The 27684-nt window shown below is 44.8% G+C and overlaps 1 long non-coding RNA gene and 2 pseudogenes across 1 annotated transcript; 2 read left to right on the top strand and 1 right to left on the bottom strand.

Annotated features, from left to right (window-relative positions):
• Window positions 1-3043: 3043 nt before the first annotated feature.
• LOC129015222 (uncharacterized) lies at window positions 3044-16453 on the top strand. The gene is made up of 5 exons (XR_008494515.1): window positions 3044-3605; window positions 3820-3986; window positions 6727-6876; window positions 12861-12912; window positions 15958-16453. It is a non-coding gene; the product is annotated as an uncharacterized LOC129015222 (long non-coding RNA).
• A 7699-nt stretch (window positions 16454-24152) lies between these two features.
• On the top strand, window positions 24153-24973 carry LOC129015120 (vomeronasal type-1 receptor 45-like; annotated as a pseudogene).
• Window positions 24974-25024: 51 nt separating this feature from the next.
• On the bottom strand, window positions 25025-27684 carry LOC129015119 (tricarboxylate transport protein, mitochondrial-like; annotated as a pseudogene).

Below are 27684 nucleotides of genomic sequence, written 5' to 3'. Positions count from 1 at the left end.
TCCATTTCTAATAAAATTTATAACAAATTAAGTATAGAAAGAATATACCTCAAAATAAATAAGTACTTTCCCTATTAAGTATAGGACAAGCCCATAGCTAACATTTTAGAAAATGGTGAAATATTGGAATCTTCTTTTCTAAGATTTATTTTAAGATAAAGATGCCCACTCTCACTACTTCTTTCAACACTTTACTGGAAATCCTACTCACAATATTAGACAAGAGAAAAAAAGGGAGGGCATTTAAATGAGAAAGAACAAGGTCTTATATTCATGGAGATTAACGCTCAGGTTTTTACAGATTAGATTTAACAGCATGAAAGCTGGTACCATCCAAGAATAAAAGGAACTGTCCCTGAGGACATAGGGCTTTAGGGATGTCAATTATTAAGAGGCTCCATGAAAGCAGAAATGCTCCTGGATGTTTCCATTGTTCACACAAAAAGTTTCAACAGTTCAGCCCCAGTAAAGGCATATGCCCCAGTAAAGGCATATCCTGACTTCTGTGAGTGATGAGCTTTTCACCCAAAGCAGAGATGTGAAACCTGACAGGTATCAAAGACCCCCCACCCAAGTGCTCCATCCCTTGAAAGTCACTCCCACAAAGCTGGAGCACCATCTGTTCCTGGGGGATCAGGTCATCATCTGTGTCTTTGAGACACTGGCCAGTTAGGTTTCAGTCGACATGAGGCCAATGATTTTAAGTGTAAAATATCTAAACCATCATAATCTTTAGGTAGATATTTGGAGGCTTGCGTACTTAAATGGGTTGGTGAAATGTCACACAAGACACATGGCTGGGAACTGGGATTTGCTCCTCTGCTCTTAGCAGCACCTCAGTAACCCAATAATTTCCCTCCCTCATGCCTCCATGTTCACATCTGCGAAAAAGGCGCTGGTGAGTGTGACATTTTCAGGAAGCCACTGCCCATGGTCACTCCCTGCAAAGCTCTGAATTTGTGCATCCCCAGGACAGGCGGTAGGTGTGAAGGTGGCCTGCCCCTCCACACCCGTGGGTATTTCTCGCAAGGTGGAGGCGAGAGACTGAGAAAATAAATAAGACACAGAGACAAAGTATAGAGGAAGAAAAGTGGGCCCAGGGGACTGGCGCTCAGCAAGTGAGGACCTGTACTGGCGCTGGTCTCTGAGTTCCCTCAGTATTTATTGATCACTATCTTTACTATCTTCGGGAGGGGAATGTAGCATGACTACAGGTTGATGGTGGGGAGAGGGTCAGCAGAAAAACATGTGAGCAAAGGAATCTGTGTCATAAATAAGTTTAAGGAAAGATGCTGTGCCTGGATGTGCACGTAGACTAGATTTATCTTTAACTTTACATAAACATCTCAGTGCAGTAAAGCTTAGCAGAGCAGTGTTGCCGCCATGATGTCTCGCCTCCAGCCACAAGGCGGTTTTCTCCTATCTCAGAATAGAATGTATGGTCGGTTTTACACTGAGTCATTCCATCCTCAGAGACGTGCAGGAGACAGATGCCTTCCTCTTTTCTCAACTGTATAGAAGCCTTCCTCTTTCACTAATCCTCCTCAGCACAGACCCTTTAGGGGTGTGGGGCTGGGGGGCTGTAAGGTCTTCCTCTTCCCAAGAGGCTATGTCTGGGGCTGTCTCAGTGAGGGGAAACTTGGACAATACCCAGGCTTTCTTGGGTAGGGGTCCCTGCGGCCTTCCGCAGTGTATTGTGTCTCTGGTTAATAGAGAGTAGAGAATGGTGATGACTTTCACCAAGCATACTGCCTGCAAGAACATTTTTAACAAAGCACACCCGGCACAGCCCCAGATCCATTAAACCTTGAGTCAATACAGCACACGTTTCTGTGAGCACAGGGTTGGTACAAAAATTACAGATTAACAGCATCTCAAAACAAAAATTTTTCTTAGTACAGATCAAAATGGAGTTTCTTATGTCTTCCTTTTTCTACATAGACACAGTAACGATCTGGTCTTTCTTTTCCCCACATAGGTGTCTTTCAAAGACAGCTGAACTTGCGCTCTGCTTGGAGAGAGCGGAGGACAGCAGCACAGTGGTTAGCATCTGGGACCTCAGGCCAGTTCCCACAGCCACTTAGGAAAGCAGGCGGCTCCAGGGGCTGGAGGAGGCGAGAAGCTCTGGAAAGACCCCGGGTGCAGGTGGGAGAGAAAATCGCGCTAAGCAGCGGAAAGGCGGGCGAGTGAGGACAAGACACTCCCGATTTGGGCAAAGGCGGGGTGCACTTCGCAGCAACACACCCTCCTCACTGCCCAACCCAGACCTGCTCCTCAAGTTCCTCTCCTGACTCAATTCCCTTGGCGACGGTTTGGCATGGAATCAATGGCCAGCAAAGCTTTGGAAGTGACGCCGCCTACGCCGCCCTGCCCCTCCCTCCAGGGCTGCGCCCCGCGTCCTCTCCTGTCTCAATCTGGGTTGTCATCCTGCAGCCCCGCCACCCACCTTGGGGAACCAGTGAAGAGACTGCAACTCCTAGCACGCCCCGCGAGGCGCGCACCGCCCTGCCCCTCCCCAAGAGCTCCACACTCCCCCTGCCCGGAGCAGGCCCATATCGCAGACCCTCAGCCCTGCGACCAACCAGCTGGGAGCGGACCAGACACTGTAATTCCTGCAATGCACTAAGACCTTTCTGCTCCCTGCCCCGCCCTTCCACGCAGCCCAGCCCCTTCGCCCTGCGGAGGGAAGCCTGGCTGTTCCCAAATCTCTCCTGCCTGGTGAAACAGTGCAGCTAGGGCGGCTAGTTTCACCTTGAAATTGTGGCACCCCGTCTCCCGGAGCTGCGGGCTTCGCGCTTGTCATTTTGGAAGTTTGATTTCTCCAGACCAACATAGGGCGGGTCGCCTCTCAGGGCCTCCACGACAGGGTTGCCATGGTAACGCTCCTTGGCCGGAATTGGGCACGCCCCACCCCTTTTCTCGTCCGGGCTCTCCACTCGGCCCTGCCCCTTCTCGCTCCTCCCCCTCGCCACGCCCTTTCAGACGTAAGCGATGTAGCCCGTCCCTAGCGGTGGGGTAACTGTCCTGCCCTTTCAGACATGCGCAGTGCACCCGTCCCTAGGGTAATGGTCTGGCTCATTCAGCCATGCACAGTGACAGGGCATCTCTAGGGATGGGGTACCGGGCCTGCCATTTCAGACATGCGCAGTGCACCCCTCCCTAGAGGTTGGCAAATGGCTGCGGACCCGACAGTTATCAGGCTTCTTGGGATCCCCTCGAGAAGCCCCCTCGCGAGTGTCTGAAACCGTCAGTTCACCGCCAGAAATGAAAACATCCTGTCTCTAGTCACCTGCCATTTGCCTTTTCAAATCCTCTGTTCTCTGGGCTGTCACAAATCCTCCTCTGCACCCCAGGAGCGCCCCTTGGATCCCCGGGCCGGCTGCAGGGCCCACACCTGGGTCGGGCCTCTCACGGGGACGCTCCCGCCACCGCAATAAAGAGGAGAAAACGTCCCAGGGGGAAGGGCCTGACCCTGCTCTATTCAGTCAGAAAACACCCACAGGAAGGGACTTTGGGAGCTACATCCACGACTTCTCTGACCCAACCCAGGCTTCTTCCTAGGCCTCGGGGTCCTAGTGTGAACCTCCCGGCCGTGATTAATCCAGGTCAGCAGGGCTACAGCGCCCCCTTGTTCCCTCCCAACACATGAGCGAAGTTTGTGTGGTGAGGTCAGGGACAATGTCTGCGTTTCTGCCCTGAATAGGGCTCCCTTGGAAAATCTTTTAATATCTCTTTTTAAATAGCCCCTTTGGACCACTTTTAATAATTTGCTGATAGAACGAAACAGTGATCATTCTCTTAATTCATGTTTCCATTAAGTTTTTCAGATTAAGTGCTCCAAGACTACTCGCTGTTGAAACTGTCATAGGCACAGCCTCAGCTCCCAGCAGGGTGGACGCATAAGAGCAGAATCTCCGTGGGGCTTCTTTCTGGAGCATCAATATTACTGCAGGATTTGGAAGAAACAAATATAAATAATTTCTAAGGTAAAAAATTGAATATTTAAGACAAGGATAGAAAAGTCATCTGCCTTTAATAACTCATCTGTGCCTCACATGTCAGACTTTCTCCAAGAAAAAAACTCTAAGGAGAACCTATTTCCATTCTTATAAATAATAAAAATGATAAATCATATCAAGTCAGTTGACAGTCCTCCCCTGCTAGTTTCCTAAATCACAATATGGGCTTGGTATGGTTTTATTTGTATTTTTGTGGGGGGTGGGGCGTTGGGGGTGGACTTTTGGATACAAAAATTTAGGTTTTTGAACAATTTTTGGAAGTTTTCAGGTATTAGTTGTTGATTTACTTTTTTTACACCATCTAATTCCTGTGTCTTTCTGCTCTCCTTCTCAGACGTGATCATTCCACAGGTCTCTAAGGCTCTGTTTATTTTCTCTAAATTTTGTTGATTTACTTTTGTACCCATTTAATTTTTTCTGTCTCTTCCCTCTTCTCAGACTCAATCATTCCACAGGTCTGTAAGGCTCTGTTCATTTTCTTTAAGCTTTTTCTTTTTTTTCTTCCATCTTCATATCGGATAATTTCTATTGCTTTGTTTTCTGTTTCTGATCTATAGATAAGCTCAAAATTATTACTTCATATTTTTATATTTGACTATTTTTCATTTCGCTGCTGAGGTTCAACATCTGTTTATTTATGGAATATTTTCCTTTCCCTCCATGAGCATACTTACAATAGCTGTCTTCAAATTCTTGTCTTCTGATTACATCTTGGAGATGTCTACTGCCTGCTTTTTATCTTGTGTATGTATTACATTCTCATGTGTCTCCACACATCTCATAAATTTAAAAATTGTGTACTAGAGACTGCATACAAGAATTATAGAGACTCTGGATTCTGTTGTGTCCCTTCAAAGAGTGTTGTTTTTTAAAGAGGGTGTTAATTGGGCTGAATTCTAGCTGCAATACTTATTTCTCCTACAGAGGGCACAGCTGAAATCTTCATTCAGTTCTTATATACATATATCTCATATACGTATTCTATATAGAAGTGTTTCTATAATGATATATACTATTTTATCCAGGATTAATCATTTTTCTCTATGAGAGTGTTACTTCAGCTAGCCACTTCACCATTAGTGGAAGCCAGAACCTCAGTTTTGATTTTTGGATTTAATATAAATGAAATTATGAAGTATGGATAATTTTATATCAATTTTTATTGCAAGATTATATTCATGATATTCATTTACACTGTTGAAGATTTCTATAATCTGTTCATTTTAAAAAGTCTTTTTTTACTTTGTGGTAAAATATACATAAAATTAATTATATTAACAATTTTTTAATGTGCAGGTCAGAGGAATTAATCACAGTCACATTGTTCTGCAACCATCATTTGCATTCATAGGGAATTTTATTCATTTTGCAAAACTGAAACTCTGTTCCTGTCAAACAACAGCCCCCCTTTACCTTCCCTTTGGCCCCCGGGAGCTACTTTTCCACTTTGTGTTTCTATGAATGGAACAACCATATGTACCTTGTATGAGTTGAATCATACAATGTAGTAAAAAAATCATGAGGAAGAATAATACACACTGTGTAACATATTTAGTAAATTAAATAACTTTTTCTAATTTAAATAAACACAGAGATCAGTAGCACATAGAGAAAGATAGATAAAAAGAAAAAGCAGTTAGAACGCTGTGTTAAATTTATGACTATGGTGTCTCAAATTCCAGAACAGCGAGGCCCCTGCCCCAGACACAGGACTGGTCGTGGTGCAGCTGGGAGCCCAGTGCAACTGTCTGACTCCCAAAGCCCGTGCTCAGCCTAAATGTCACGGAGCCCTGAGGCACTCTGCCCCTGCCAGCCCAGGCACTCAGTGGCCCTGAGATTCACCATGCCCTGTTCTTGGTCTTCAGGGTGTTGCTGGCCTACTGGGATGAAGGCTTAACTGACAGAACCAGTAGGAGCTTCAGGAAATAGTGGCAGCTGTGAGGCTACCATAAGCCACACCTCAGGCTTCCCACTGCCTGCGCAGGGGTCCCCATGCAGCAGGGCCAAATGTTGACCAGGGAGCCACAGCCACAGTCTCTCGAAGCTGGTCGCAAGACAGAGTCTTCTCATACCCTCTGCTAATCTGTAGGCCCTCACCTTTTATTCTGACCGTCACACTTCATGGACTGGAACAAAACCCCAAATTCTTCTTCAGTCGGAAGATGACAATTCTCTCTTTTCACTGAAGCAGCTGCATTTCTTGGAGGATTTTGATCTGGAGACAGAAGGAAGGACAGGATTCTGACAGCTCCTGGGTGGAAGATGATAAAGGGGAATTGTGGGGGAGGGAGGAGGCAGGAGCCAGTCTCTGAGGCTTATCTCTTAAGGGGTCCCATCCTCCCCTCCAATCCCATGTAGCCCCAACCTGTTCTCAGAGTTGGATATAAACAGCCCCTCCTTTAGTAACTTATAATGGATTCTAGTCCGCTAATCAAACCCTCCATTGGAATGGTTCTCCTCCTTCTATGTGTCACAAACCTTCCCAATAAATCCTAGATTCAGAGGATGGAGCCAGGGAGTGTCCTCCCCAGGGTGGTCTCTGACTTTTACATCCTCACCCTCACTCAAAGTGATGGCCCCAGCTGCTCACCTTAATTCATCACTTAGTATCGATTATATTTTCCTAGAAGTTATACAGCCAAGATCCCTCAGAAAGGCCCCCTGGCCCATGACTAACCTTCATCTTCCTATGCTGCACCACCACCAGGGCCACCAGTGTCAGGACATGAGCATAAAACAAGACTTGGACCTTCACCGCATTCTGGGCTCTACAGAAGGGACACTGAGGCTCAGTGATCTTTTGCCCTGATTCTCTGTGATGACCGACAGAAACACTAAGGCCTTGGAAACAAAGAAGGTATTCAACCACTTAGGAACTGCCTGTCTTAGGAGGGGCCCAATTTCTCTTTTCCCCAGTGGGCACCACCTGAGGCAGAGGCTGAGACTCAGCTCTGCAGCTTCACCACTCAAGGAACAGGGACTGGTGTCTTTGCTGGAGCCTCCATCACTCATAGATAAGATGGACCTGACACCCACATTCACAGGGGCATCTGGTAGGCTCTCAGGAAAGGAGGTTTGCTGAGTGCTGCAATCTCAGGGCTCAGTCCAAGACTCTCTCCTCACCACTTTCAGGATCCTGGTCCCCACCCTGCCTGCCTGTCCCAGTCTCACTCACATCCATATAATCCTCTATGGCAACTTCCAGCATCTGCATGTCAGTGAGAAGTGTACCCAGAGAGGGCACAGCACCCTGTGCCATCAAGGTGGTAGCAGTGATGAGCACCAATTATCAGCTTCCTCCACAAGGCCTGTCCTTTGAACTCTCACCAACCCATATCTCCTTGACCCCCTACCCAAGTCTCCCGCTTGGAGCCACCAAGGACCCTCATCCTCCTTACCCAAAATATTTCCCTCCTTTTTCCACAGCTGGCCTCCAAAGACACCAAGCACATCCTAGTTACCTCTATGGTCGGGTTTTAATAAGTCACAAAGTCAGGTTGTCCCCAGCCACACTCTTCCCCAAATCCACTCTGAGCCACGCTCTCCCAGGCTCTTCCTCTGATCTCTAATCAAGGCATTCCAAGCACTGTGGCCACAGGAGGGCAAGGCCAGAGGAGGAAGACACTCTGCTCTCTTGATGTGGAAAACTCCAGCTTGGAGAGAGGAGCCCTATCTTGACTTCCTGGAGCCCTTCCCTAACGCAGGCCAACTCACCTGCTGCTAAAGCCCCATCTGGACTCTCTAAAAATGTCCCTAATTAGCAGAGTCAGAAACAGGGTCAGTGAGACTGTGCTTCCCTCACAGTTACACCTCTGTTCTCCTGACCTCAGATCTGAAATAACCACCTGAGGCAGCTGGTGCAATGCTCCCACCACCTCCAGTGAGCCCTGGTTCGAGATTTACTCCCAGCTCCAACGCTCAATGCGTTCATAACTTTGGGCATACAGCCGGACCTCCCTGAGACTGTTTCCTCATGTGGGAAGTGTGATGGGAACAACACCTTCCTCACAGGGCCTCCCAAGGACTCAGTCGCATGTGGCTATCACCATTGTTCTCACCGTCATCCCTCTCAGGAAGAGTCAGCCACAAAAACTTTTAAATTTCCTTCCTCCTTTGCACCTTATCATGACCCTGTGAGGCCTGCACAACAGGCTTCCTGAATTTTCCAGAGGAGGAAACAAAAGCCCAAAGAGGGCAGTGACTTGCCCATGGCCCCACAGGAGAGGTTGGCTCTCCCGCCACCTGGAGGGCCTTCCCCAGTTGCCTTTATGCCACACACCAGCACCACCACTGACCAGGGGTCAATCCTCTGGATTATATGGGTGTCCACATCCCCATCCAGGCCCAGCTGTGGTGGAAAAGGGACATGGTGTCTTGGGGGGCCTGGTTGAGCCATGCCAGCTTGTCCTAGCTTTACTGGAATTGCTATCCCACAAACTGGGTTTGAGGCCATGTCAAATACTTCACCTCCCTGATGATCCACCAAGGGAGTTTTCCACACAGAACTCTCTCTTTATCCACTCCCCACTGTTGGCCTGCCAGTGAAATCGCACTGGTGCGGTAGACAGGTCTCCCGCCTCACCCACCAGTTGCCGGCCTCCAGTGTCTCTGATACCCAGGGATGATCATGCCCGCCTTGGCAAGGCTACTGAGATTCAGGAGGACTTAAACAGATCTTTGGCTCAGATGTGTTGCTTCAACCTTGTTTCCTGGGCCGTCTCCCTTGGCCTTCAGAAGGCCCCTGCCAGCCTCAGTGTGCCAAGCACTGACCCTAGTGGACTTTCCTTGGGTACTGCATCTCACCCACCCTCCATTGCCATGGCTTCTGCTCAGCCCTTCTCACTTTCCCAGGACAAGCCTGGCTTCACAGACACATCAAGATCCTGTGCATTTCTCTTTGTGGTGTTCAAAGAAATAGAATAATTTCCATTTTTTTCTAACTTGACCTACAACCTATTTATTGTGAAGATGTCCTGGCTGCAGGAGATCTTTACACACCCACCCAGAAGGCCTCAGCCCTTGTTTCAGTGCCTTCTTGTTTCACCCTGTCACTAAATGTTTATGACCTCAAGGAAATTGGGGGAAGCATGAGCAAATGCAATTCCATTGTTACCAGTGCTGTGCGGGCAGGGCCAGAAGGGTGAACCTCACTGGGGTTATATAGAAATTTTATATAAGATAGACATTTCAAGTTTGCTTTGGAGAAATGCAGGGAGAACTAACTTTCATAAGTGACAGTATGCAGAAGTTAAGCTTCCTAACTTCCACGAGTTCTCAAGTCCCTCTTACTAAATTTGGCAGTGTGTGATGATGTCCAGATGGCCATAATATACATACATCAAATAATTTATAGCATTCATTTTGTGTTAGAAATTGTGCATTTCAGCCAACAGTTTTTAATACATCATGGATAGTTTCCCACATTGCTTGAAGATTGAAAAAGAGAGCACTTCATGAAATGTCCTTCTGGACACATTTTCATTGAAAGTTCCATATACCAACAGGCAATGAGACAAGTGATAGTTGAGTAGCCTCATTGTCTGGGGTGACACTTGAACTTCTTGGTCTCGCAACTGAGGAAATCAAGAATGCAGACATGCCAAGGGTGAGGTTAGATCAGAAATTCAATAAGTGAAAGAGAACAGCTCTCTGCTCAGAGAGGGGTCCTGAAAAAGGGTAGCCATTCTGCAGTGAAATGCAAGGGTTTTTATATGTGAGCTAGTGGGAAGGAGTATTTTATCCACATAGGGTGTGAAAAACCAGTTAGGACCAGGCTTGTCAGCTGCATAGAGCACAAATCTCTGACAGCCCACATCCCACCCTTTTATTATGCAGGCAGGTTCTTAGTCTGAGCTACTACAAGTTGCTCATCTCTTTCCTACTATACATGTGCAAAAAAGAGGGGTGGAGCCCTTCATGTTGCATGTGTCTGGCCCAAGGTGATGGGTGCAGCTGCAGGCATCCCTGTCGATGCAAGCTTTCAGCTTCCTTATCTGTGATTGCAGCCTGATCTTATAAGCTGTTAAGGAGAAGTGATTTCTTGGGCTGGTTTTTGTTAGAAGGGAAGTTCTGCCAAGGACTCTTTGCCCTATCAGCCTAGCTAGTTTCTTTCTTCATCCACTCTCAATGATAAATACTTGCTTTTAAGGGGATTCTGGGGGTGGGAACAGACAAATTTGAGACCACAAAGTACCTTAGAATAAGAATTCACCCTTCAATCAGCTATAGTGTGCATTGTACGTCTATTATATCGGCTTCGTGCACTACTCAATATAACAAGAAGAGAAAATGTGTATCTTTTAAAAATCTAGATGACAAACGGATTTTCCACAGATTGTTTGTGTTTTCCTCTTTCTAGAACTTGGTCATTCCACTGTAGATTGTTTTCTCTGGAATCACAGATGATGAGTAAGCCTAGGCTGGCAAGCAGGACACAGTGGATTACTTGCAGGGGTGGTGTTTTTGTGGGGACCCTAAAGGGGCAGCCACTGCAGCCTGCAGGAAAGCCTCAGCAGCGATTCTCTCCCGCGCTGCCCCAGAGGGGTAAGGCAGCCACGCAAAGCTCTGATTCCCTGTCATGAAGGACAACCTTGGCCAGGCAAGCCCCAGCCTCCAGGAAAAAAGGGTGGATCAGGGAGCACGCACCTTCCGGTCTTATCGTGAGCTGTGCCTACAGCCTGCCCTGGGGCACGACTGGTACGCGGATCTGTTCTGGTCTTTCAGGAGGCGGAAGACAACTTTTCTCCCCAAGTCGCTGCCCTATTGGCCAGGCCTGGGATGGACTGCAGGTCTGCGTAGTGATTTCCGAATCTCCAGCACCCAGTTGTCCCACTGTGATGACAAGGAGGATGGCCAGAAGTACCGGGATGAGGAAAAGGGAGGGCTAGCAGGAGAAGGCGAGCTTCCAGAAAAAGGCACACCACAAATGCTTAGTGTCTGGGTGCGGGGATTGCTGGGTGCTGCTTGGGGGCAAGGCCACGGGCCCGGCTGGTGGTCACCAGATAACTACCCCCCTGCCAGAGGTCACCAGGGATTCTCTGAAAACCTTCGGAAATGGTACACGCAAACCTTCGGAAATGATTAGCCGCAGCAGCTGATTCAGGCCGCTGAGGGGTGCAGGGAGCCACACTGAGTACCCCTTGGACTGCAGCCTGTAAACGCAGCCTGGGTCTGGGGCACCAGCGGAAGTGCAGCCCACGCCTCCACCGCCCTCGCCCTCTCCTGCCTCTCTTCTTGTCTGTCTGTGCCAAGATTGTAACGGCCTGATCTCTGTACTGCCTGAGAAGTGTACAAGGTTGGGGAGGCAGAGCAGAGGGACGTGATCGCCAAAGCCCTGCTCCTGTGCTGGGCGCTGCAAGGAGACAGGGCAGAGGAGGTCATTTTGTTCTGCTCAGAGGAGAGGAGAGGCCAAAGCTCATGACACTGTCTTTTTAGGGGGCCTCCCATTCAAATCCTATCCAGTCTCCATTGTCCTACACTTGTGCAGACTGAGGAGATAAAGCTCCGGTAGATGGGCATGGCGACGGAGGTCCGCATGCCCACCTTGGCAGACCCACAGACTGACAGTACTAGGGTCCACACCCGCAGAAGCTCTTTCCAGTCTGCCGGGCAGTGGACTCCCACATTCCCAGTAGGTGGCTCTTCCGCTCCATCCACCAGCCACCTGCCTCCAGTGACTAAGATCCTCAGGGCTGATCAGGCCCCTCGTTGGCAGGGCTGCTGAGATTCTGCACCAACTGGACAGATCTTTGGCTCAGATGAGCCACTTGAGCCTTCAGTGTCCTGGGCCATCTTTCCTGGGCTTCAGAAGGTCTTTGCCAGCCTGAGTGGGCCAGGGCCTGACCATGGCTGCATCTCCCTGGGAGCCGCATCTCACCTGCCCTCCGTCCCCAGGGCTCCTGCTCAGTGCTTCCCACTTACCCAGGACAAGCCTGGCTCCAACAGACATGTCTAGACCCTGTGTGTTTCTCTTTATGGTGAGCAAAGAAAGAGAATGATTTCCATTTTATTTTTATTTTTTTCTAACTTTACCTATAACTTATTTACTGTAATAAGTCTTAGGCTGCCGGAGCCCTGACTCACCCACCCAGGAGGCCCCAGCCATTATTTCAGTACCTTCCCAACCCACCCTGTCTCTCAATATTTCCACTGTTAACAAAATATGGAGAAGCACGAGCAAGTGCAATTCCACTGGCACCAGAGCTGTGAAGATGGGTCCTGAAGGTCATGCCCATTAGGATTCTACAGGAATTCCATAGAAATAAAGAACTCAAGGTTTGTTTGGACAGATTGGCATGGAGAAGTAACTTTGCACTCACCTCTGGGTGCCCTCAACCCTGGAGCCACTTGTTCCTTGGAAGCCACCTGAGCCACATGCCCTGCTGTCCTCACATCTACAGCAGCCCATCTCACTGAGGGCCAGCACCAAAGTCTCCAGAGTCCAGCCCTGGCCTCCTCACTGCTCCTGGATCCCCCACAGTCCTGGGCCTAAGTCTCTCCATCTGCAGTATGGGTGTCCCTCCATCATCCCCAGCCTGCCACCCAGAGCCCAGGCCAGGGATCTAGAAATCATTTTGATAGCCTGGCCTCTTTTCCATCCTGTTGGGACCTAGACCTTTGGTGTGACCTGAGGGAGATTGTCCACCAGGCATTGGTCCCTCACCTGCCTGTTGAGGACAGAGCCCCAGCCCAGCCTGTGAGAGGCACCTGGGGTTCTCCTGGGTCAGATCAGGGTCTGAACCTTGGGAGGGAAAGTCACACATTCCAGCTGAGAAGCAGCAGGCTCCTGGATATGGGCCATCATGGGGCCACTGCTCACCCCCACCCTCTCCTGCATTGCAGGTGCTCCATCCTTGGGAAGTGAGAAAGATGAAGAATGAAGCTGAAGACTCAGGTGAGACCAGCTTCCAGGCACACAGACTAGACAGGGATGGGTCCTGGGCCCACATGGGAGAGCAGGAAATGTGGCAAGGAGGACTCAGCTAGGGGAATGGAGCTGGGGGAAACCAGGGCAGCAGGTCCCAGGAGAGGAGCATACCCCGGGAGAGAATCAGAATTTTTGGCCTCAACTGAGCCCTCAAACCCTGCCCGAACCACACTCTCCAGTGACCTCACCCTGAGTTTCTGCTTGCCTCTGCCCACCTGGCCATCCTAGGCAGGTGTTAGGTGTTTCTCCCATTGTGGACTTGAGTTGTGAGGGTTACCAGGCCACATTTCAGAAGGCACCATCTGGCAGTGGGCAGAGTTGAATTACTGTGGTCTCCTTGTCTTAGAAAACAGCCCCTTTCACAGCCTGATAAGATGTCTCTGTCACCCAGGGGTCTCTGTATCCCACCCCAGGAGGCTCAGGAGGGCAGCCCAGAGCCCTGGGAGGTAGCTCTTCCCAGTGTCTGCCACACTGCTCTCATCTGTGCCTCAATGTCCTCCTCCATGTGATAGGGATGTCCCTGTGGGTGGATGGCAGTGAGGCCAACTTGGGGAGGGGACTGCCTCCATTTTCTTTCCTGGGCTCCTGGCACCTCCCTTCTGTGGGATGATATGCCAGCCTCTGCAGGAGTCCCAGCAGGAAGGCAGACCCCAAGAAGGAACAAACACAAGCTGAGCTGTGAGGAAGTAGGTAGTGGCAGCCCTGGACACCGGGAGGGGAAGAGGTGGGGCCTCCAGGATGCCATCCTCACTCACCTGGTACCTGTCAGGCCCTGGAGCTCTTCAGAGAGTGGGGTAGGGTCTCAGATCCTGGTGGGCTGACACCTCTTGGCTGCCTGTAAGGCTCCCAGCTCTGCAGGCAGCTGGGTTTCCCCTCCTAGCAAACTGCTTCCAAGGCCTGTCCTACCTCATCCATTCAGCTGAACTTACCACTGGGTCCTGGGCCTGCCCCAGTGTGCTTTCCTGGGTGGGAGGGAGCTCCCTAGGGAGACACCTCTATGCCCAGAAGGTTCCCAGGCCAGGGGGGAGCACACTGACCTTCTTAGCAGGAGAAACCACTTGGGGGAAGCAGGCTGGGAGGGGTGGGGATACATGGCCCAGCTCTGAGAAGGTTCGAAGTTGGGGAAGGGCCATGCTGCAAAAAGCTAAACATAAACCAGATGTCCCTTAATATGTGGATCAATAAACTGTGATGTAGCCATAGACTCGAATCCTACTTTTCAACAAAATGGAGCTATTGCTTCACACCATGAAACTGATGAATCTTAAGTTTACTTCTATAAATGAAGGAAGTCAGATCCAAAAGGCTACATATTGTATGTTTGTATTTATATGATATTGTAGAAAAAGAAAATTATAAAGATCAAAAGCGATTAGTGGATGCCAAAGAATGGGATGAGGGGAGGCGCTGGCTATGAAGGGACAGCATGAGAGAATCGGAGGGTAATGAAACAGTTCTGTGTGGTACTGTGAAGGCGGATGTTACTCTGAACAGTTGCCAAATCACATTGAACTATAGACCACAAAGAGTAAATGTCCTTGATGCAAATTGAAAAAATAACCAGAAAGTTAGGGACATTTAGATGAAATGCAGTAGGTGATAAATGAGTTTAACTATACTACAAATGTATGGCCTAACCCTACTGAAGATGGTGGCGATGAAAATTCTTGACCTGAGTCACTTAGGAAAACAGTGTTTTGATTGAATGCTGTAATACTCAAAAGCTGTACACTGACACTGTATTCTAGTTGTTTTTTTTTCCTGTAAAGCTATGGATTAGCAATTTTGAAACTACTTTATATATTAGTTTATATATTTATATATGATTGATTATTAGTGCCTGTTTCTCACTCTCGTTGAAAAAAGTTGAAAATAAAAATGGTATGCTAGAATGAACCCTGCCATGCTGATGTGGAGCTGGAAATATCAGAATAAACATTTCTATTGCAATATATCCATCCAGAGAGAGAGAGAGAAAAGGAGATATGTGTGCACACCTTAGTAACATGTTTCCAAACCCTGTCTGCTAATAGGGCCCAGAAGCAGTGACATTTCAGTATCAATGAGCACACCTAACTTTCGGATCTTGATATCTAAATACTGTTCTTCGTTAAAAAGAACCAGGGCTACCTGTAATAGTGGATAATTCTAGGGCAGGAGGTAGAAAATACAAGTTGAGCCTAGAGTATCTTATAGAGCCAGAAAGTCAAAAAGTGCTTTAAAAACATACAAGGGAGCATGTCAAAAGGAGCCACGCTCTAAGAACTCCCAATGGCCCAAGGTGGAAAAATGTGAGCAGCAAAATAAATAATGATAGCATTAAATTATAACCAGAGAATAAAATATATATCCACACATCCATACCAATATAGAAAAGATGAAATAAATAAGGAAAGAAGGAAGAAAGTGAGGGAATGAGGAGGGGAGAAAGAAAGAAAATCTTTACAGAATTCCAAGTACTACATCTACCAATGTAGATGAATAATTCAAAACAGAAAATCACTACAAGAACACCCCAGTAATAACAACTGTAGGCAAAAGTTACTAAAGAATTTTAAAATTGTGGGTAAAATTTAAAGGAGAAAAAATGTATTTGCATAGCCCCAAAGTATTGGCTTCCAAATATTTTCAAAACACTGTTTTCTCTTAATTTTTTAAATGACCAGTAATTACTTAAGGCAAAAAATTAACATTGTATTGTGAGATTTGTAATGTTTCAATGTAAAATTTACAAGAGCAGCACAAAGGATAGAAGGAGGAAAATGGAACTGTTCTGTAGGAAAGTCTTTATGTTTTACATGTATTAAAATGTATTAACTCTAAGTAGATTGTGATATGTTAAAGATGCATATTGTAATCTCTGGACCAATCAATAAAAAAAATGCAAAGCAGTGTCACTTAAATGCTGATACAGAAATTAAATTAAATATAAAAAGTATTGCACAAGAATGTGTATAGACCTTTTAGTCATAATAACCCAAAGCAGAAGGTAACCTAAATGTTTTTCAACAGAAAATGGATGAGCAAATTGTAGAGCATTCATACAACCAAGTACTGTTCATCAACACAAAGGAACACAGCCTGGATGATTCTCATGAACCTGCTAAATGAGACAAGCTGAACATAAAATAATACATATTGTGTGATTTCAGACAAAATGAACCTATGATTTAAAAAAAATGAACAAAGAAATAAACTCTGAGGGAGAAAAAAAAATGTCCAGAAAGGAGTAGGAGAGAATTTTTTAGAGATGGTGAAAAATTCTATTGTTAAAAGTTATGAATGTTATATTGTGTATTTGTCTGTCAAACTTGTACATTTAAGATTCATGCCTTTCAATGTACATATGACCTCACAATGAAAAACAGAACTAAAAATAATAAAGTAGGGGTGAGCTAGGTTGAAGTATAGATAAAACAAAATGGCACATGATTAGTAGTTGTTGAGGTTGGGTGATTTTGTATCTGTTGTACATGTTTAAAATTTTCTGTAATAAAACATTTTGTATAAAAATACAAAGTTACTGTATAATGTAGGCTATTAAAAGCTTAGCTGCCATTGGAGGGAGGGAGGAAAAGACTAATTGCCAGGGCATGAGTGAAGGTGGTTCTCTTTCTTGGCTGCACAAGTGTATTTGCTCTGGAATAATTCATGGAGCTTTGCATGAATACTTTGTGCATGTATTTTTGTATGCTTGTTGTACATCACAAAGTGATGAAAATATTACATATTTTCACACAAAATTGAACCCAAAATCTCAGAATAACAATAGTATTTTGTTCTGGTTAAAGTCAGACATGTTCTTTCATGATATTATTAGATGAGTTTGAATATTAAGAAGTCTATTCATGACCTAATTATCGAGTGACACAAGGTCTTTTAGTTTTACCTCAATTTGAAAAGTGGCATGGTGTTAATTTTTCGAATGCAACACTTTTTTCCAGGAAATTTCTTTCCCCACAGTGATGCTTACTGAGGCCAGGGCATCTAGCACAGTGCCCTGCGTATTATATGTGCTCAGTACATGTAGAACTGGGTTATGTTAGGAACAAAATGAGTCATAGATAGTGCTTGCAGATAAGAGCCAGTTGTGGCAGAAGTAGATGCAAATGTACTTAATCTTTCTTTAATGAGAAATGCTCTTTGTTGTTTCAGGTGATGGGCTGGTTTGTGAAAAGCCCAGTGCCTTTATTTCCCCATTCATCCAGGAGGGGACTAAGCTGGGCAGAGATGAACCACCAAGCTCATCTATGAATACCCCAATGATGAGCACAGACACTAGCCCTATTGGGGGTGGCTGAGAGAGGTCCTGGTGAGGCTGCAGAGGGGAATGGAGATATATCAGCTACACATCCTAAACCAAGCTTGTCCAGCCCATGGCCCACGAGGTACATGTGGCCCAGCATGGCTTTGAATGTGTCCCAACACAAATTCATAAACTTTCTTAAAACATTAAGTATTTTTTTCTGCGATTTTTTTTTTAGCTTATCAGCTGTTGTTAGTGTTGGTGTATTTTATGTGTGGCCCAAGGCAATTCTTTCAACCTGGCCCAGGGAAACCAAAAGATTGGACACCCCCATACAGAAAAAAAAAAATGTGATCTGCTTCCTTATCAAACTTCTGTTCTAGAGATCAAGACTCTCAGTTCAGACAGACACTGTCATCTTTCTCCAGACCACAGCGTACCTGAGAGCCACAGAAAACTTCTGTTCCACAGTTCTCCATGGGAGTAGCTATGGGGCAGAACCTATTAACTCAGCCCAATACAGACATTTTTGTGGTTCATCTGATCTTCCAGGCAGGGATGTTGCTGCTTTCTTTAGAGAGGCTGGGCTCTGCCTTTTGCCACATGCAGATGAGTGTCAGCTGTGGTGGTGTCAGTTGGTAGGGTCAGCCTAGCCACAGACCCTGAAGTGCATGATAAGGTGCCAGGAATGGTGGACTGGGCTAGGCAGTCTCCCAGTCTTCAGGCTTCTACATGGCCCTCTATATAGCATGAATGAGTCCTGGAGGTCCTTGACCTGAACTGGGCCAGTGAACTTGTCCTCAGGTCTTCAGGGTGCAGGTGTTGACTGTGACATGGAGAAGCAGGCTGGTCCCTAGGTCACCAGCAGAACTCTCAGGCAGGGCCAAGCAGAGCACTCAGATGGTGGGAGCTCAAGGGCAGATCATAGGCCTGTGAGGGCTGGGCTCGCAGAAAGGCTCCAGATCATGGCTAAAATCATCACATTGGAGGAGGGCAGCTGTGCTGTTGGCCTGTCCCAGGGAAGGCAGGGCCCCCTCAGGGAGAGCAGTGGAGGCAGGCAGATGCTGGGCACATTGTCCACCCACATTTTTCTCCTACAGGAGCAGCATCAATATCCTTCATTGAGATGTGTGACAGTACCTGGTCAACCATTGCCTGCCTGGCCCAGCAGTGGCCGTGGCAGTGGCAGCAGTGGTGATGACAGTGGGGGCCCCAGGACAGAATGCAGACCTCTGCAAGGCTGGAATCTCAGAAGACCACTGGGCAGCAGCCAAAATTCCTGGGTGCAGGCAGAGCAGCTGTGCTCCAGGGCTGTCACTGGTGACCCTTGCCCCCACTCCATTGGTGGGTGCAGTGAAGAGTGACTTCTGGGGGCATGTGGTCCACTCACACTTCCCTCTTGCAGAGCCAGCCGTGGATTTCACTGCTGGGTGCATGAAGGTGCCCAGGCTCCATGCTTTCTTGCAAGCCTGGTGGCAGCAGTGGTAGTGGCCACTGTGACTGCAAGGGGAGCCTCAGGGACTATCACTTGCCTCTGGGAGCTGAGCTCTCAGAATAACACTGGGCCAGAGCCAAAATGCTCAGGCAGGAACATGTCAGCTGCACTGTGTGCCAGGCCCTGTCTAGTGGGACTCACTTATCTCACAAATCTCTAAGCCTCTGTTTATTTTTCTTCAAACTTTTATATTTTCCTCAGACTGAATAATTTCTATGGCTCTGTCTATATTTCTTCAGTTTCTAATCAGCTGAGAAGCTCAGCAGTATTTTTTTATTTTGTTATCTTTCTATTTAATTATTTTATAATTTCTATTTCTCTACCAAGGTTCGATGTCTGTTCATTCATTATGAGGATTTGTTTATCTCTTTGAACATATTTATTATTGCTGCATTCAAATCTTTGTCTTCTAATTGCACCATCTCGGATATCTTGAGGATCATTTCTACTGCCTGTTTTTTATCTTGTGTATTGGTGATACTGTCCTGTTTCTTCATACATCTTCTACATTTTAAGGTTATGTGCTAGAAACTATAAATGACAGCTGTAGAGATTTTGGATTCCATTGTGTTTTTTTGAAGAGTACTGTTATATTTCTAGGATGGAGTTAACTTGGCTGGACTCAACTCCAATCCCCATATCCCCTACAGTGGACCAAGCTAAAATTATCATTCAGTTCTTACCCTTATCATGTCATATGTATTACACATAGGGATGTCTGTATATTACTACATATAATATTTTATCAAGAATTTATGTTTTCTGTGAGTGTATTAGTTCCACAAGTTATTCCACCCTTACTTGAAGACAGAAACTGAATGCTGTTTGCTTTTTGAAGTTTTAATAAATGGGATTAGATAGTATGCATATTTTTAATCTGGTTGAATTTATGCAACATTATATTTGTGATGTTTATCCATCTCATTGCATGTACATATAATTTGTTTATTAATCAGCAATAATAAATTTGGTAATATTATATAAAAATAAAAAATGTCTGAAGTTATGATTATTCTTTAACTTTGGTTTTATTGATGAGGAGTGAGCCCAGACAATGCACCTGGGCAATATTACTGAAGAAAATGAGCTCACTCATTACCAAGTTTAGGACCCAGCTGCTGCTACTCTACTTTTCCAGGAATTAGGTAAGTTCAGTTTTCGCTTTGGTGACTTCCATTTCTACCAATCCCAGAGCCTACTGTCTTACTTCTACAGGTGACATGACAGTAATAAGTCCAGAAAGAAATGAAATGACAGCATTTATTCTTTATACCCATGTCTCAGGGACAAAAATTCATATACACAGAATGACTCCAAGACAAACCTCGGTATCTGTTTCTCAGCTTCATTACTGATGAGTACTCAAGACTCAGGTGGAAAGTTGGAGGAGGCAGAATTTTATCAATGAGGTCTGTAATTTTCTCATGATTTTGCTCTCATATCTCATTGAATTATAACTAACTGGTAGGTGTTTCTACGTATCATATGTTATGAAAACATAAACTTAAAGATTTGTGTAAGAAAATGTGTAATTTTGTAATGTTATACTCTACTTGCAGTTTTATTTGACTACTTCTCATTTTACAACAAATTGTGTGTTTATGAAAATTTTTATCTTGACACTAAAATATGAACTAATTTATAATGATTTGATAGTATTTTAATTTTAATTTAATTTTATTTATTTTTTTTTTGTGACAAGGTCTCGCACTGTCACCCAGGCTGGAGTGCAATGGCTCGATCCTGGCTCACTATAACCTCTGCCTCCTGGGTTCAAGCGATTCTCCTGCAAGTAGCTGGGACTACAGGCACCCGCCACCACACCCGGCTAATTTTCTAACTTTTTGTATTTTTAGTAGAGACGGGGTTTCACTATGTTGGCCAGACTGGTCTAGAACTCCTAACCTCATGATCCGCCCGCCTTGGCCTCCCAAAGTGCTGGGATTACAGGAGTGAGCCACCACACCTGGCCATATTTTTATTTTGTTAAGTTTGAAGATACTTTAATATATCTCTAATACTTAAGAACTGTTTGAATAATTATGTGATAAAACAAAATTTTAAAATATTTTACAATAATGATATTTTAGCAAATGGCCATAAGGAACATTATGTTTAATTGTACTAGAGTAATTGCTAATAAACAGGTCAGTTTTTTTTTCTACCACAAAACTATCTGAAAACATTACCTTCTTCTGTGTCTGTTATAACTCTGTCAAGTGACTGAATACCTTGTATGCATGGAGGCTGGTGATATTAAGAATGATTTCAAAAATTTTCTTTTCTTTTTTTTTTTTTCCCGAGATGGAGTCTTGTTCAGTCACCCAGGCTGGAGTGCAATGGCATGATTTCGGCTCACTGCAACCTCCGCCTCCCGGGTTCAAGGGATTCTCCTGTCTCAGCCTCCCAACTGGCTGGGATTAAAGGCATGCACCACCATGCCTGACTCATTTTTACATTTTTAGTAGGCACAGGACTTCACCATGTTGGCCAGGCTGGTCTCGAACTCTTGACCTCGTGATCTTCCTGCCTCGGCCTCCCAAAGTGCTGGCATTAAAGGCATGAGCCACCAAATCTGGCCCTAATATTTTCTTAAGTTCAGTTTAATATTTTGTGTTTTGTAAATAGTCTAAAACTCATAAAATGTTTTATGTATTAGCTTGTATGAGATTGTTTAGTGTTGAAAGAATAATAATTTGCAAACTTGAATGACAGTATTTCCTCATAAAAATTATCCTTGAAACTTAGTAACTCTTTTTCTCAAATTTTCAAATCTTGCTTAGCTCAACAAAACACGTATTTACAAAAAGTGACAAGTGTATTATAATTTAAATGTTTGAATTCACAAGTTAATGTTTTCTGACTTCAGTAGGCTTACTGCCTTCTAGTGTCTATATGTTCTAAAATGGAAGACAGAGATGATGAAATTAGGATACTATTAAAAACAAAAAGGAATAAAATAATGATGATAGAAATTGTCCATTTGTGGCTCATGTGGGCATCAAACCTTAAAAAACTTTATTAGTAGAAAACTCCTCTGTTCCTGAACACAAGACAATTTTAAGTTTGTCTTTAAATATTTCGTGTTAAGAGCTCTACATTTCATGTAGAGGAGAAATGTCTGAGATGATGAGTCTGAACCGATCTTGCTCAGGGTTTCTGAGCAAGAAGGACATGCCCTCCATTCCTTTCCTAATACAATATTTTACACAGTTCACACGACTCTCATCTTCTTGTTACTTTGATACACACAGGTTTGATGGTAAAAGACGTCCATGACTTTAGAGAAAAAAGGTGTTCTATTTTGCTCATATGTTTTGGGTTTTGTGGTCAGAAAAATGTACTTGCACACAGGATGTTAAGGTTTCCAAAAATTTATAGCACAAGATTTGTGATGAAGCCCCTCCAGTGTTTTTCTGTCTGCTACCTCTGCAGCCACACTTCTGCCTAGGCTTTTCTTACATGAGCTGAGAATAAAATGTCTGGAGATCATGAATGCTGTTAGTAAGCATTGTGCTTTCAGCTGCACCTTACTCTAAGTTAAATATCCAGTGAGTAGTAGGTGCATTTCAGTTTGTCAATGGTATCTGGAACTTGTCATAATAATTATTTTACCATTTGTACATTATACAAACGATTTTCCTGGAAGTGTTCGAGCTGGGAAAGATTATCCCCTTTCCTGACGATGCTAGCTGTGTTTCTCAGGTTGCCAACTATTGTCACTGAAAACAAACCTTCCTCATTCCGAAGAGATCATCTGCAATTCTCACAATCACTTTGTGCTGTTGATGAATGGTCATATGTTTTATAATGCAGCTCATAGAATATGGTGAAAGTGATGATAAATATGACACTTTGATTACTATAATAAACAAAACATAGGATGCTATTTTGTGATCTATATTCATACTTAAATGTATGTCAGGCAGAATGCAAAGACCTATATTAAAATGAGATCACTCATGAAGTAATACAATGCTAAATATTAAATAGTATTATAAAAGTGAGGAAATGGGTTTTATCAAACTTTATATTGTTCAACATAACATTTTCTAATGCAAAACAGCATTGGATTTGTATTGTGCCTTTTTGTCTTACTTTACAATTTTTATTCAGACATCAGATCTTAGCCCATAAAGTCTATGATGAGTCTGTGATGCCTGTTCTATTTAGTGGTGTTGTTTTCTCTAACATTTCTGTGACTGTGCACATGACGTAGGGTTTCTACTACTAAAAACTAAGATGAAGTGAGAATAAGGAAGATGAACTTGATCTGCATTATCTGTCTCTAAGAGTTCTCAGGACCTTCACCCTAAGTCCAAGGACAAACTCACTGCTCCTAGCAATCTGAGGGGTAAATTCAGATTTGCACATATTGATGGTGTTAGATAGGACCCAATTCTTTTCTACTTTCAAACAACCCATATGACTTCTGTGAGTTTTTCTTCTGTTCAATTTCTCCCAAGTCTATGTAATGTTTTTGGATGTCATGATTATTTCTTTGGTGAGGTTGTGAGATTCATAAAATAAACATACAGGGCAAAAAAAGTTTAAAATTTAAAAAGACAAGAAAAACTTTTTTAGTATAAAGTACTTAGATTCTTAAGTATATGTTAGAACCGTAGTCCTCCCCAGTCCAGGCTCAGCACCAATGCCCTCCAGCATCTCACTGGAGAAGGAGGCCAAATGAAGATCTGGCAGAAACACACCTTTTTTAATAAGCAGCTAAAATTATAATAGAGAAATTGTCCTGCATTATCAAAGTAGGCCCTACACAATTGCAAGTGTATTTAAATGAGGGAGAAAGGAGAACAATTGTCAGAGTACTATGATATAAGATCCACTTAATGGGTCATTTTTTCCAAAATGCTTTTGGTTATTCTTCCTCTATTAGCATAAAATTTACTTCAGTTCACTTGCAGAAACACACCTGATTTATTTTTACATGCACTCACTATTCTTTGTCATCAACATTGAATAAAGGAAAGTAAAAACTTAAAGTTTTCTAAATGAATGTTTCTTAGGCAGTATAGGAGTATAGATAATGTGACTATACCTCTAATTGTTCACATGTGGGTGCTTGATGCATTGTATTAATAATTGGGTGTATAAAATAATTTCCAGGCCATATTTTTAAGAAATTATATGAGATACTCAAGATTAATCAAGATAAATGATTGGAATTAAAATAATGCTGGTGATAATTTTTACTATGGAATAAATAACATTGATGATGGGAGTTTTATTTGTTTTTCTTTCAGATATATAAAATGCTTCCTATTTTCCATTAAGATGAACACATTTGCTACCTATATTATCATTAAAAATGTGTTCTTTTCCCAAGTTGGTATTGGAGTCTCAGCCAATGCCTTCCTCCTTTTCTTCTGCATTTTCACAGTTCTTGTGGATCACAGGCTTAAGCCTACTGATCAGACTACCAGTCACTTGGCCTTTGTCCATATCATGATGCTGCTCACCATTGTGTTATTGTGTCTGAAGACATTTTTGAGTCACTGAATTTTCAAAATGACTTTAAGTGTAAGATGCTTTTCTACACGAACAGGGTGATGAGGGACCTCTCCTTCTGCACCACCTGCCTCCTGAGCGTGCTCCAGGCTGTCACCATCAGGCCCAGCAGGTCCTGGTCTGTAAGGATTAAGTAGAAATTCACATGTTACATCTTTCACTCCTTCTTCTTCCTATGGGTTCTCAGTTTGTCTCTCAGAAGTAACCTGCTCTCCTCCACTGTGGCTTCTTCTAGTGGGACCAAGACCGATGTGCTAAGTATTAGTAAATACTGCTCACTTTCTTCCATAAGCTACATCATCCGGAGCCTGTCTTTCATGCTGCCACTGCTTACAAATGTCTTCTTTGTAGCAATCACATTGCTCTGAAGTGCATACATGGTGATTCTCTTGTCCAGGCATCAGAGATGATTCCAATACCTTCACAGCACCAGCCTCTCTCCAAGAGCCTCCCAAGAGAAAAGGGCCACCCAGACCATCCTGCTGCAGGTGAGTTGCTTTGTGGTCATGCAATGGATGGACCTCATCATCTCATCCTCCTCAACCCTGTTATGGGCTTGTGACTCAGTCATCGTGGGCTTCCAGAGGCTTGTGGGTAATTCCTATTTCACTGTTAGCCCTTTTATACTAATTAGTTCTGATAAAAGAATAATCTAAATTTTGCATAATGTGCAATATAAATATCACAGATTTTAACTAAATTATGAAAATAATTACCTGAAAAATAGATTTTTGACATCAAATTATTCAAGAAACAGATAATTTGATATATAATTTGATTATACTTTTATTTCATCTAAATGCTTTTGAAACCTATGCTGCCAAGGACTTGGTGATTTCTTTAGTTCCATGTCCAGCATCATAGTCTCCTGTGTCCACGAGTTCCTTATCTTTAATTTTGGTTCCCTAAACTTTATATAACAGAACTTTTCTATTTTCTGGAAGTGTACACTTAAGATACTCCCATTGGTAAATAAAATTTCTCTCTCTCTTTTTTTTTTTTTTTTTTTTTTTTTTTAAGATGGACTCTAGCTCCGTCACCCAGGCTGGAGTGCAGTGGCACTATCTTGGCTCACGGCAATCTCTGTCTCCCAGGCTCAAGTGATTCCCTTGCCTCAGCCTCCTGAGTAGCTAGGATTATAGGCACGCGCTACCATGCCAGACTAATTTTTGTATTTTTAGTATAGATGGGGTTTCACCGTGTTGGCCAGACTGGTATCAAACTCCTGGTGATCCACCCACCTCAGCCTTCCAAAGTGCTGGTATCACAGGTGGGAGCCACCGTGCCCACGTTTACCATTATTTGAAGGTAGTTTTGTTTACCATTATTTATTAAAAATATGCTATCTATGTATCCATGTTCATGCCTGGCTTTTAATTTTAGAAGTTGGTAAATAATTATTTTATTAGTGAGATTTATTATTTGTATGAATTCAAGTGAAATAGTTGTGCTCTATTCCTTGTCATTCTATTATTTACATATGGATAATTACATTCATATTGCTATTATTTTGTTTCTCTTTATTTTATTTGTTATATTCATTCTGCTCAAGATTCCTGTTCACTAATCCAGTTCTCTAATTCTCTAATCAACTCAGCCTAATTTTATATTTAACTCACATCTTGTATATGAAATTTGCTTAAATTATTTATTTCTATTTGTCTCTTTTCAAAATGTGCCTGCTCAGTTTAGTTTCCTGCTCTTCCAAAATTATTGTTTTTTGAGACAGAGTCTCACACTGTTGCTTAGGCTGGAGTGCAGTGGTGCAATCTTGGCTCACTGCAACCTCTGCCTCCCAGGTTCAAGCGATTCTTATGCCTCAGCCTGCCAGGTAGCTGGGATTACAGGGGCTTGCCATCACATCCAGCTAATTTTCGTATTTTTAGTAGAGATGGGGTTTCACAATGTTGGCCAGGCTGGTATCGAACTCCTGATCGCAAGTGATCCGCCTGCCTCGGCCTCCCAAAGTGCTGGATTACAGGCGTGAGCCACCATGCCCGGTCTCAAAATTATTTTGATATTCTATTTTCTCCATTTGTTTTTACCTTAACATTTAAAATATATTTCCAATATGCAAAGTTTATGTGATGTCTAATTTCTTCTGACCCCTTTTCCTCATAACTTATTTTCTTCTGTGCTTCATAATTTTCCATTTTTTTCAACGGGATTTGGTTTATTCTGCCTTGGCAGGGTGGTCCTGAGAGTCGTGGGTGCCACCCTGTCCTGGGCCAACAGAAGCCCAGAGGGCCAATTAAGGCCAATGGTGGGTGAAGGTGGGGGGTGCAGCCCCTTGAATGCAGTGAAAACAGGCCGAGGCCTGGAGGCAGCTGTGATAGGCTAGGGCAGGGTGGAAGGCACCGGACTAGGACCGGGTCAGACCTACAGAGCCAAGGACCAAGGCCACACAAGTACCCCCGGCAGGCGGGGCGCAGTGTCACATGACACAGAACATGAAACACAGGCCCAGGCTCACAGTAAGCACATGGACAACTGGGCACAGATTCACAGGCCAGATGGACAGCCAGCCATGGCTGGGCCAGACAAGTGTACACAGTGGTGGTGTCACACACAGACCACAGGGAAGACATGGCACTATAGGACACAGGGACTTGACGCCGCAATGCACACAGCAGGCCGCAGAGCTCAAGGGATGTGGGAAGGGGACTTTTGGTACTTCTGCCTTGGAATCCTGTGAGACAAGGGTGGCGGCCACTCTGGAGGTGCCTGGAGCGTCCCCTCGCAGCCACTCTGGGCTTAGTCGGCTTCCACACTTTGTTGAGCGGCTTCACCACCTCATTGTAGATGCTAAATGCTATGGCCACATCCAGGCAGACCCAGTCAGTGACTGGCGGGGGGCAGTGCCCTTGTGAAGGCATTGAGCCCCTCCTTCCTCGGGATCTGCAGCTGCATTCCACTGTTCCGGTGTTTGTGCACTTCCACGCCCCGCATCCGGGTCTCGATCCCGTCCAGAGGGGCGTTTCCGAAGACGCTGTCTGCGCCCACAATGGCTCAGAAGACCCCAATGATCAGCGGGTTCATGGGTTTGTCCCTTTGGTATCAGTTGCTGCGGGGAGGTCAGGACGAAGAAGCAATGGCCTGGTTCCAGCCCTGCTTCAGCGTGGAGGCCGTGAGGCCCTGGTAAATCCCCTCAGCTCTTGTTCCCGCACAATCTCCCTAACCCCAAAGAATTCTCTGTTCTTGGGTTTGGGGAGGTCTGGTCGTGGATGAACTTCACTTTGATGGTCTCCATGGGAGGGACAACCACCACGGCCTCGGCCACGCCGGCGCCCAGGCCGCACAGCAGCCCGCGCCTGCTGTTTAGCAGTCCCTGGGCATCCCGCATCTGGGTGCCGAGGAACTCCAACGTCCCGAACCTGACGCTGCCTCGGGGATGGAGCCGCAGAGCAGGGAGTTGAGACCGTGGTCCAGGCCCAGGAAGCTGTGGCTGTGACTGTGCCCCACAGGCCGCCAT

This window comes from Pongo pygmaeus, chromosome 18 (genome assembly GCF_028885625.2).
Source record: "Pongo pygmaeus isolate AG05252 chromosome 18, NHGRI_mPonPyg2-v2.0_pri, whole genome shotgun sequence".
Lineage (NCBI taxonomy): Eukaryota > Metazoa > Chordata > Mammalia > Primates > Hominidae > Pongo > Pongo pygmaeus.
The sequence above is the reverse complement of the archived record's forward strand: the minus strand, read 5'-3'. Positions and strand labels throughout refer to the sequence as shown.